Source organism: Salmo salar, chromosome 20, assembly GCF_965601325.2.
Source record: "Salmo salar chromosome 20, fSalSal1, whole genome shotgun sequence".
NCBI lineage: Eukaryota > Metazoa > Chordata > Actinopteri > Salmoniformes > Salmonidae > Salmo > Salmo salar.
In genome coordinates this window covers 22,004,219-22,017,363 of record NC_138310.1, presented here as the reverse complement: position 1 = coordinate 22,017,363, position 13,145 = coordinate 22,004,219, and the positions used below count along the sequence as shown (strand labels likewise).

At 41.2% G+C, this 13,145-nt stretch overlaps 1 protein-coding gene across 1 annotated transcript in view; it reads right to left on the bottom strand.

Moving 5' to 3' along the window:
- Positions 1 to 13,145, bottom strand: part of LOC106579900 (hemicentin-1) — an 83,394-nt gene that overhangs the window by 57,103 nt on the left and 13,146 nt on the right. The gene's annotated exons all lie outside the window — the stretch shown is intronic.

Sequence of the window (13,145 nt, the reverse complement as noted above, 5' to 3'; positions counted from 1 at the left end):
ATGTGCAGGATCAATTCAGGCTATATATATGGCTGAACTTTTGTACTGTCTGTAATCTGTCATATTGGCAGGATTGGGTATATTCCTTTCTGAATGTAATCCATTACATGTCCAAAAAAATGTATCAGTAACTTTTGGATTACCCAAACTCAGTCATATAATCTCATTAGTTTCAGTTACTTTTAGATTTCTTTCCCCTTAAGAGGTGCAGGTTAGAAGCTGACACAGCCACAAAGTCATAAAATCTGATATTAAACCTAAACCTAACCCTCACCTTAACCCAAACCACAATGCCTAACCCTAATGCCTAACCCTAACCTTAAATTAAGACCAAAAAGCCTCAGTCAGTTCTGCTTCAAGGACAAGACTCATCCCAATAAACGTCAACCTGCTTAAGAGGCATTCGAAGAAGATAAAAATGTATCTATTGCAGGATACATCAATGTTAAATCAAATTGTGTGTTTTCTGATAACATGCAAATCAAATCAAATGCACGGAATACAACAGGTATTCACCTTACAGTGAAATGCTTACTTACGAGCCCCTAACCAACAAAGCAGTTTAAATAAAATAAATTTGAAAAAATGCGAATAAGAATAGAAATAAAAGTAACGAGTAATTAAAGAGCAGCAGTAAAATAACAATAGTGAGAATATACACAGGAGGTACCGGTACAGAGTCAATGTGGGGGGCACCAGTTAGTCGAGGAAATTGAGGTAATATGTACATGTGAGTTATTAAAGTGAATATACATAGATGATAACAACAGAGTAGCAGCGGTCTAAAAGGGGGGGGGGCAATGCAAATAGTCTGGGTAGCCATTTGATTAGATGTTCAGAAGTCTTATGGCTTGGGGTAGATGCTGTTTAGAAGCCTCTTGGACCTAGACTTGGCGCTCCGGTACCGCTTGCCTTGAGGTAGCAGAGAGAACAGTCTATGACTAGGGTGGCTGGAGTCTGACAATTTTTAGGGCCTTCCTCTGATGCCACCTTGTATAGAGGTCCTGGATAGCAGGAAGCTTGGCCCCAGTGATGTACTGGGCCGTACGCACTACCCTCTGTAGTGCCTTGTGGTCGGACGCCGAGCAGTTTCCATACCAGGCAGTGATGCAACCAGTCAGGATGCTCTAGATGGTGCAGCTGTAGAAGCTTTTGAGGATCTGAGGACCCATGCCAAATCTTTTCAGTCTCCTAATGGGGAATAGGTTTTGTCGTGCCCTCCTCACGACTGTCTTGGTGTGCTTGGACCATGTTAATTTGTTGGTGATGTGGACACCAAGGAACTTGAAGCTCTCAACCTGCTCCACTGCAGCCCCGTCGATGAGAATGGGGGCGTGCTCAGTCCTCTTTTTCCTGTAGTCCACAATCATCTCCTTTGTCTTGATCACGTTGAGGGAGAGGTTGTTGTCCTGGCACCACACGGCCAGGTCTCTGTAGGCTGTCTCGTCGTTGTCGGTGATCAGGCCTACCACCGTTGTGTCATCGGCAAACTTATTGATGGTGTTGGAGTTGTGCCTGGCCGTGCAGTCATGAGTGAACAGGGAGTACAGGAGGGGACTGAGCACGCACCCCTGAGGGGCCCCTGTGTTGAGGATCAGCGTGGCAGATGTGTTGCTACCTACCCTCACCACCTGGGGGCGGCCTGTCAGGAAGTCCAGGATCCAGTTGCAGAGGGAGGTGTTTAGTCCCAGGGTCCTTAGCTTATTGACGAGCTTTGAGGGCACTATGGTGTTGAACGCTGAGCTGTAGTCAATGAACAGCATTCTCACATAGGTGTTCCTTTTGTCCAGGTGGGAAAGGGCAGTGTGGAGTGCAATAGAGATTGCATCATCTGTGGATCTGTTAGGGTGGTATGCAAATTGGAGTGGGTCTAGGGTTTCTGGGATAATGGTGTTGATGTGAGCCATGACCAGCCTTTCAAAGCACTTCATGGCTACAGACGTGAGTGCTACGGGTCAGTAGTCATTTAGGTAGGTTACCTTAGTGTTACCGTTTACATAGCTGTCCATAAATGGACGTTGCATTTTACTTAATGGGTTGGTTATGCAGGCTTCACTGCTTTCTACTACAGATAATAATATGATGAGGCTATATCTTTACATAAAAAACAACAGTCAGTCATATTTTCAGTCATTCCAATTAATATAATACCCCTTGTCTTCAAAAATAGAACTTAGAAATATGAAAATATAGATTAGTCAAATTGTTTTACCTGAGTATAACCCAAAAACGATGGACTAATTAGCCTACTCTGTGGTTTATGATGGACTGATTGGGCTCATTGCTTCGAGTTGAAAAATAAATGCTTTGAGCACTCCCAAAAGTGGTATTTGCATGTGAAAAATGTATTGTTTACGTTTTTGTTGTACACTTTGATATCTCGACTCCGACATTGTGCGTCCTAATATTTACATATTTCTTAACTCCATTCTATTACTTTTAGATGTTTGTGTATTGCTGTGAATTGTTAGATACTATTGCACTGTTGGAGCTAGGAACAACCCACATTTATCTACACTAAGGTGACCATATTTCTGAAATTAAAACCGGGGACATTTCCAGTTCGGCGGTCAATATATCATTAAAATATCCAATGTTATTATCTATGCAATAAAAAAGCGGGACAATTCCGGTTTCATGTATTTAGTCTAACAGGCACACTGTGATAGAGAAAACAACTATATTACAGAAACACTACAGACAAGACAGAACTGTCCGATCTGAACAGCCATTCAGTGGTCCTGGTAGAATAAGAGCAGAAGAGAACATGAGCAAAATTGAAAAAAATAGACAATAGTATGTGTGAAATACTTAACAACAAAATAAAGAAATAAGATGCTGATGAGATTGGTAACTACCGTAATTTCCGGACTATTAAGCGCACCTGAATATAAGCCGCACCCACTGAATTAAAAAATATATATATATTATTTTGAACATAAATAAGCCGCACATGTCTATAAGCCGCAGGTGCCTACCGGTACATTGAAACAAATGAACTTTACACAGGCTTTAACGAAACACGGCTTGTAACAAAAATAAATAGGCTTTAACGAAACACGGCTTGTAACAAAAAATAAAAAATTTGCAGTAAACAGTAGCCTACCAAGAAAGTCATTGCTCCAGACCAAGCTCCCGTGCAGCAGCTCTATTTCCTTTTCCAACAGCCAGATCAATCGCCTTCAACTTGAAAGCTGCATCATATGCATTTCTCCGTGTCTTTGCCATGATGAGGGTGACAAAATGACTACCGTAATCAGAATGATGGGAAGTTTGAGAGCGCTCGATTTAATCTAAACAGTAAACAAAAAAGTTGTTTGACCTTAACCCGTTCGGCAATTTCATTGGTCTAATGAAAGCTTCATGCCGCCAAAAAACTGAGCACGTCACAGAATGTGTTTTGTTTTTTAATTTGAAAGCGGGAAAAATCCATATATTAGCCGCGTCATTGTTTAAGCCGCGACGTTCAAAGCATGGGAAAAAAGTAGCGGCTTATAGTCCGGAAATTACGGTACACAATTTACTTATACCAAACTAATCTGTATATTTCTCAGAAGAATGTATTTTCTTCAAGATTGCTGTCTTTGGCCAGCTTCTCCATGAACTCCTGGCAGGGGAGGTTGACGTTTGTAAGCATGGCCTTGATGGTAGGAACAGTGAACCTATTTCTTGCTGCTGTCCATAGATCATTCATTTGGGAGAACACTCTCTCGACTGGTGCATTACTTCCAGGTAAGCACATGACAACAGATGCTAATCTAGCCAGGTTAGTGTGCGGGATGTCGTTCTCTTTGAAGTGGGTAACCAGGGTGCTCCATCTCTGACTAAGCGGTGTCTCAGATGTTTTCCATTCTTCAAGCGATCCCCCTTTAGGAACTCTTGCAGGCCAGTAACCTCGTCACACAATGCATCCTCATTGATGGTCACATTGGGGCATTTTTCCTGCAGTGTGGCTGCTGCCTTCTGGATCTCTTCACGCAGAGGTTGCCTGTAAATCTTTTAGATTATCTGTGTGCTTTCCCCATGCTTGCAATAGTTCACAGCCATAGTGAAGAATGATTGAGATGTTTTGAGAAAGGGAATGAAGTTGTCATCACGTCTTGCAGTCAATTTTGCCTTAACGTTTCTCAGAATTGCAGCAGAGTCCACAGCACAGTGGTCCTGGCCTCCAAGCATCTTGATCGTGTCACTGAATACGGTCAGGTTTCCATGGACAAAGGCCAGCCATAGTTCAGTTAGTGGATCTTCGAACATTGTTCGCAGGACAACAAGGCACTTGTCTTCAGAAATAAAAAAGGATTTCAATGGCACATACATTTTCAGCACTCTTTCTAGAGCAGGGAGCATGGACATCCAGCAAACATGGCTGTGTCCTAAAATGTCATGGTACTCCTGGCCAACAAACTCACAAAAGCCCTTCAGTCTTTCAACTCTGACGGTGAAAATATGAACATATCCAAATATCTTTGTGAGCAGTTACTCATCATATCCAAGGCTGTTCTGGCCGTGTTATGAATGATGTGGGCAGGACAACCTAAGCCAATCGCCTCCCGCTGCAGAGCATTTTTAACTTTGGTATGGACAATGGCCCTCCGCAACCTATTCAGTCGTCCAAAGTTGGTATTTGTTGTCAGCAGAGAATGTTTTCCAGGTTACATTTTTGGATGACCACCAGGACCTCAGCTGCAATTTCCTCTGCTGTTTCTCCATTCAATTCAACAAAATCAAGCCGTTTTGTTTCCACAGATGTGCTGCTATCATATATCTTACAATATCTGACTACTATTGGCAGCAGCTTTACATGTCCATGATTGGACGCATCAATGGACAGGGACACAAATTCAACCTGCTCTAGGACCTGTGTTACCAAAGTAGTTGCCCATGGTGCTAACACGTTACTCACTATGGCGTCACATTTTGTCCTAGCACATGTAAACTTTGGTTCATAAAGCTTCCGTGTCAGTTGTGCTGTGCGGTCCATAGAGCTGTAACTATGATTGTGTCGCATAGTGTGGGTATGCAAAGACACCCTCCTGCACAGCTTAACCATATTCTTCTTGGGAAGGCTCTACCTTCTTGAAGAATGTAGTGACAGAGGGCATACCAACACGGGCAATCAGAGAGGCTTTATGCTTTTTCATCTGCTGATGTTCTACCACTGCCGTTCTTCTCCGGCTGCCAATTGACAGAGAGGAAATTCTCTCATCATGTTTTTCATAAAAAGTGCATTTCCGTTTCTTGGAAAGAGTAATTGTATCTCCTCTGTCTGCTCTTCTTCATTCTCCCTGTGTCACTCTTCTTACTCTTAACTTTTTCTTCTCCTCCTCTTTTCTTCACTCGTCTTCCTTTCCTTCTCTTCACCTTTCCACCTCACTCTTCTACACTCTCCTTGCTTCATTCTTTACTCCCTTAATTTTTCCTTCTCCTTCCTCTCCAATCTGTATTAATAAATAGCATACTATTAGATAACCAAAGTATTTTAACAGATTCCCATTGCTTGCCTCATTTTTGTATTTTATCTGAAAAACATTGTTTGGAATAATACATTGGCAGGCTCTGTAACCATATCTTTACCTTCACTCATGTCTCCTTCACTCTTCTTCCTCTCCACTGCTAATATTATCCATGAACATTTCTAAATATATTTTCACACTACTTATTATAATGCCAAACCATTACAATTGTAATCTACAAAAATATTCTCTGAATTAATTGTGCATTAATTTAATTTAATCATATTTTCAAAATAGCCCGTCCACTGCATGTTTACATGTGAACGTTTTTTAACCTAGCTACCATAACAGTAGCTAGCTAACCTAGCTAGCTAACTTAGTCTACATAGCTAACGTTAGCTAGCATAACCTATTTAAAAACGTATAGAGCAGATCATCTATCTATTTAATAAATTGTGACATAACATCACTAGCTAGTATCTCAAACGATTGTAACTTACCTGGCTTGAAAATACGTTTTTGGTGATGTTGTGGATTCACTTGATACTTGCTAGCTTCTGGCCGAGTTTTCCACCGCAGTTTTCTCTAAAACTATCGCGAGCAAGTAGTTAGCAGAAGAAGAGTGAATGAAGCTGCTATAGCGAGCAGCCCCCTCTGTTGGCCTAAACAAGCACAACGCGATTGAGACGTCAACTCCGGTCTTGCCAAGTCAACTATTTCACTTTGCGATCTGTTTTTAACGCACAGTTAAAAACGGGGACATTTCCGGGGACAGGCCACCAAAAACGGGGACTGTCCCCGGAAAACGGGGACGTCTGGTCACCCTAATCTACACCGCAATAACATCTGCTTAATATGTGTATTGTGACGAATATAATTTGATTTGATAATTTGCAGCCGATTCTGTTGCAAAACGTTTCTTAAATGGAAGATGAAGGAAAGAAACCGGGAGGGACCTACCTGAATTTGTCCAATATAAAATCTCGTTTTGCTCTGTTTGCAGTCGCACCATTGGATGACATTGCTTGTAATGTGGTTTACAAAAGCCTATTCCTGCTCTTTTCCTGAGATCCATCAAACGCATTATGTGTCATCGTAGTGGTCTCTGATTTCTGGTCACACTCTCTCAGTCAGAACAAATTTAAAGCAGCCATTTTTTTTCTAAGCTGATTTGAATATCATTGAGAAAACAGAAAGGAGGCCAATATTTTTTTCAATAACTTCATCAAAATAAATTCCTGCAAACATCCTTTCTGAATTTTTAAGTAATTCTAGAAGTAATCATCTACTTTTTCAAAAGTATATGTAATCAGATTTTTTTTGTAGTCCATTAGGCTACATGTAATCTGTTACTCCCCAACCCTGCAAATTGGTTGGGCTTTAAATAGCAGACATGGCCTGCGAGGACTGGTCTGGTCTTGGGTTGATGGGATTGTGGAGGCTTCACTCTGATATGAGGGTCATTATCTTGTTCTCGGAGAACAGATGAACCAATGCCTGGCTTCCGCTGAGTCTGAAATAAGCCTGGGGGGCTTTATTACAATCAATTTCAGGAGTAATCATCACTGAGTATACTTTTCCCCCTTGACTATTACTGTAGAATATTTGACAGGTAGAATTTCAATGTTTGATTATATACTCAACCCTCTAGGTGAAATCATGCTGGTGGTTAGGATTCAGAAGACAAAACAAGGTGTCCTTTCCCCTTTACAGGAAAAGAAGAGAAGAACCGGTTGTATAACTGAATCTATTTCTTCTGACCGGATCATCATTTTTTCCATCTTTCAAGTGCTTAACAAGCAACTGTGGTCTTGTATTTGTTTTGACCCCATAATCGTGAGTACAGACATTATGGTTGCATTGTGTCTATAATAAAACAAACAGAAAACATTGCTTCAGTGGCCCCTCTGAGAAATGGGGCTTATTCAACACATCTTAATATATTTAAGAATAATGGAGAAGATTGGAGTGAGCAAAGCCAGCCAACTGGGTGCTGACAGCAGCTGGTTCCTCTCTGAGTTTACAACTGGAAACAGCTGTAATTTCTGCCACATGTTCTGCCATCCCCAGCAGAGATGGAAACTGCTATAGAGTGACCTACTGTACATCTGCCTCAAACCGGTGTATATTTAATCTCAAGCACCTAGGGAGATCTCCCCAAAGACTCACACACTAAAACATTAGGGTTCCTCAAGGGTTCTCTGGGATGGGTGATGGTTCTATGTGGAAACCTAATGACTCAAATAACCCTTTGAGCTCATCAAAGGTTCTTCACAGCTCTTTTTGTGATAATTAACATGTATGGGAGGCAGCTCATTCGAATATTTGGGGGTGTACGCACAGCGCTTTTTGTGCAACCATGAGAACATTCCAGTTTATTTAATATGTTGTGTTATGCCATTATGAATTACATATGACTATGGCCAGTGATGGTGTCTTGTGAAAAACGAATGCATGGCCTTAAGTCAATTGAGAACAGTTGACTAAATCAGTCAGTGGTTTTCAATTCTCTCCTCAGGGGACCCCCAGCTGTTCCAGATGTAGCGCACTTGTTTCAACTTGTCAATTAACGCAATAATAACACCTATGAAATGTTATCAATATAACTTGGCTGACCAGTATTGTTTTTCAAAAGGATCTACAAAGAACCTTTCAGATTGAGAAAAGGTTCCATAAAAAAAAAACATTAAAAAGGGTTGTAACCACAGCGGAACCGTTTTTTTGGTGTTACATAGAACCTTTTTAAATGGTTGTTTATAGAACCTTAGGAAAGGGTTCTTTGTAGCACCATACAGGTTCCATTTAGAACCTTATGAGCATGTTTTTTTATTGAACCTTCAAAAAAGCATTCTATATAGCACCAAAAAGGGTTTTGCTGTGGTTACAAGCCAAAGAACCCCTATCTGGTACAATGTAGAACCATTATTTGTTAGTGTGGGACATGGGGAACAGGGGAGACACAGAGATAGACCTGATGCTGTTTGGTCTGGCCAAGGTGTGCCTCGAGGAACATGCTGCGTTCTGCTGCTGCAACAGCCTGAGCCATGGGGAATCCAGAGGATCTACGAGTCTTTGAAACCTCATCTGCCGTGTCTCGGCTGAACAGGCACGTGGTATTGTGTCAGGAAGAAGCACCTCTGCTATTTTAAGACTAGAGCAAAGAGGATGGCCAGAGGAAGGTCAGCTAAGGCTGAGGAGATACACTGTTCTTTTCATCTTCCAGCTAGGTTGTTTTCTACAGGGATTCCTCCTCCTCATGCCCCTTTGAAACCCCCCAGCAGACCACTTGAATGTTTCTCTCATAGTGGTTGGGAACCTATAGACCACAGCCCTCCTTGCACACAGGGGTCTCCCAACTCCGGCTCTGGGGTATGCCGCTACCACCATCACTGTGAGAAAGGAGACGGGGTGCCAGGAACCAGGCTATTAGGCCAAATCAGTCCCAGATGGACCCCCGTTCTCCTATTGGATTGGAACCTCAAAACACCTGCCTTGCCTTTCCCCCAGACAACAAGCAAGAGTCTACCACATCTGTCTTCATGTCTCTGAGAGCAGGTCTAGACTACAGAGACTGGCTTTATTCACTAACATCAGGAACACGACAGAGGATACGGGTTAACTGGATTTAATTGATATTTTAACAAATCCCCTGTCCCTTTAACTCACTACTGGGCCCACCTGATGAGGAAACCATTGGGCCAATGTTACTAGTGGTTCTTTTATGGAAGGAAGTCCAGCCACTTCAGTGAGGAGTGCGTGTGGAATTGAAACACAGAGACACGAACATGCATTATCCAGGCTGCTGACAAGGTGATCATAAACAGCCTAGAGTAGTTTATAGATGGACAGCAATAACCTATGAGCTCATGGCCGGCTCATGCAACAGAACAGACATCATCCATAAGCACGGATTAGAGCATAGATGAAACCTCCCAGAGCCCAGAAAGATTTCTCTTGGCCAGGTTCTCAGCCCTCTCACATCCCTCACACACTGAAAATTGAGGATGGCCTCCATGACCATTACAACCAGATTCCAAGTTTAATTCTTCGGGATAGGTATCCCTTCCACGGGACGGTTGAGCTAACATAGGCTAATGCAATTAGCATGAGGTTGTAAGTAACAAGAACATTTCCCGGGACATAGACATATCTGATATTGGCAGAAAGCTTAAATTCTTGTTCATCTAACTGCACTGTCCAATTTACAGTAGCTATTACTGTGAAAGAATACCATGTTATCGTTTGAGGAGATTGCACAATTTTGAACATAAAAAGTTATTAATGAACAAATTAGGTATATTTGGGCAGTCTTGATACAACATTTTGAACAGAAATGCAATGGTTAATTGGATCAGTCTAAAACTTTACACATACACTGCTGCCATCTAGTGGCCAAAATGTATAGTGCACCTGGGCTGGAATAATACATTATGGCCTTTCTCTTGCATTTCAAAGATGATGGTACAAAAAAACATACAAAAGAACGGTTGTTTTTTCCTTTGTATTAGCTTTTACCAGATCTATTGTGTGTTATTCTCCTACATTCCTTTCACATTTCCACAAACTTCAAAGTGTTTCCTTTCAAATGGTACCAAGAATATGCATATCCTTGCTTCAGGGCCTGAGCTACAGGCAGTTAGATTTGGGTATGTCATTGTAGGCAAAAATTGAAAAAAAGGGGCAGATCCTTAAGAGGATTTATTAATTAAACAGCGCATTAGTGTTCTTTTTCTGCCCGAGGGCTTGCTGACAGATTGCTCCAGTGATTACAACAAGTTAAGTATTAAGAGTTTAAGGAGTGTCACACACAAGGTTTCACAATGAGCTGTTGTGTGTGGATTTGGAGTCAGCTCAAGAGGGCAGCTGTGTTGGAAAGAAAGAGGGAAGCCATGACAGATCATATCCTGGTATTAGAGAGTAAAATAAGCAGTCTGTTTTCTCTCCACATCGCTGCCCGAGACCACAAAAGATTGTGTATATTTGATTTGGCCACAGTTTATTAAACTGATATTAAGAGGGGAGATTTTAGTTAGATTTGAGGTATGCAGTTTCTAAGGATGAAAGGATTGAAATTAATTCAGTAATACCATGTCACCCAGGAGTACTGTACATCTGAAATAGGATTGTAGTTCTGTTGATTCATGCTAAATGAGTGGAGAGCTTGTCAATTAGCATAACATTTGAAAGGTGAGAGTGGTCACTTTAAAACATGTAAAGGCAATCCAACCTGGTCTAGCACTATCCACACTCTGGCCAGCTGGGGCCCACGATGAGAGGACTGGTTTCTGTTGGTGGTGTGAATGTGGTCCCTCAGCTCTTCATTATTAACCATTATACAGTAGCACAGCAATGCCCTGCAATGTGGATCTGACATTCAAACACTCCTCAATGAACTGTGAAGGTTATGAAGTGTTAATAGAACCAGATCCCACACACATACATACACCATACATACATACATACATACATACATACATACATACATACATACATACATACATACATACATACATACATACATACATACATACATACATACATACATACATACATACATACATACATACATACATATGAATACATAAAGACCGATATGATTTGAAAGAAAGCAGAAACACATAAAAACACACAGAGAGCTGGGTTCAGGGGTTCAGTGGGCCATCTTCCAGTGAACAGTAATACTTGGCTCAAGTGTAGAGCTGCCCTCTCCTCAGCCCAGCCATCTCCTCTGATGACATGCAGGATACCAGTGTCTCTCCCAAAGGAAACTCTGTCTTGTTTTAAGTTTGACTGCGAGTTATTGAGCTCCGTTGACTTAGGTTTCCAAGATTTGTGGTTCAGTTACATGCTGAGATAAAGTAATCACTCACCACTATTATATAGTTCCTGGTACGATTAATATGCACTACAAAAATATTTGATGTGTGTCAATAAAATACACTATGATTACATGTATGAGTGATATCGGGTTCATATCGCTATTCTTTTGACTGCTTTTACATATAAAATATTCTCTATACATCATGTGTTCATTTGAACCCGCCTGCATTTTTTAAACATATGTCCTGAAGAGACTAAAAGCCTATAATTCTTACAGAAAAATCACACTTATGGTTGACCATTGACTCAGCACACCCTCATGAGTGTGATTGAAAAAATATACAGTACCAGTCAAAAGTTTGGACACACCTACTCATTCAAGATTTTTTTTTAATTTTACTATTTTCTACATTGTAGAATAATAGTGAAGACAGCAAAATTATGAAATAACACATATGGAATCATGTAGTAACCAAAAAAGTGTTAAACAAATCCAAATATATTTTATATTTGAGATTCTTCAAAGTAGTCTCCCTTTGCCTTGATGACAGCTTTGCACACTCTTGGCATTCTCTCAACAACCTGCTTGGAACCTGGAATGCATTTCAATTAAAAGTTAATTTGTGGAATTTATTTCCTTCTTAATGTGTTTGAGTCAATCAGTTGTGTTGTGACAAGGTAGGGGAGGAACACAGAAGATAGCCTTATTTGGTAAAAGACCAAGTCTATATTATGACAAGAGCAGCTCAAATAAGCAAAGAGAAATGACAGTCCATCATTACTATAAGACATGAGGTCAGTCAATCCAGAAAATGTCAAGAACTTTGAAAGATTCTTCAAGTGCAGTTGCAAAAACCATCAAAGTGCAGTTGCAAAAACCATCAAGTGCTATGATGAAACTGGCTCTCATGAGGACCGCCACAGGAAAGGAAGACTCAGTTACCTCTGCTGCAGAGGATAAGTTCATTAGAGTTACCAGCCTCAGAAATTGCAGCCCAAATAAATGCTTTACAGAGTTCAAGTAACACATCTTAACATCAACTGTTCAGAGGAGACTGCGTGAATCAGGCCTTCATGGTCGAATTGCTACAAAGAAACCACTACTAAAGGACACCAATAAGAAGAAGAGACTAGATTGGGCAAAGAAACACGAGCAATGGACATTAGACCGGTGGAAATCTGTCCTTTGGTCTGATAAGTCAACATTTTAGATTTTTGGTTCCAACCACCTTGTCTTTGTGAGACGCAGAGTAGGTGAACGGATGATCTCTGCATGTGTGGTACCCACCGAGAAGCATGGAGGAGGAGGTGTGATGGTGTGGGGGTGCTTTGCTGGTGACACTGTCAGTGATTTATTTAGAATTCAAGGCACACTTAACCAGCATGGCTACCACAGCATACTGCAGCGATACGCCATCCCATCTGGTTTGCGCTTAGTGGGACTAGCATTTGTTTTTCAACAGGACAATGACCCAACATACCTCCAGGCTGTGTAAGGGCTATTTGACCAAGAAGGAGAGCGATGGAGTGCTGAATCAGATGACCTGGCCTCCAAAATCACCCGACCTCAATTGAGATGGTTTGGGATGAGTTGGACCGCAGAGTGAAAAGCAGCCAACAAGTGCTCAGCATAAGTGGGAACTCCTTCAAGACTGTTGGAAAAGCATTCCAGGTGAAGCTGGTTGAGAGAATCCCAAGAGTGTGCAAAGCTCTAATCAAGGCAAAGGGTTGCTACTTTGAAGAATCTAAAATCTAAAATATACACTGCTCAAAAAAATAAAGGGAACACTTAAACAACACAATGTAACTCCAAGTCAATCACACTTCTGTGAAATCAAACTGTCGACTTAGGAAGCAACACTGATTGACAAT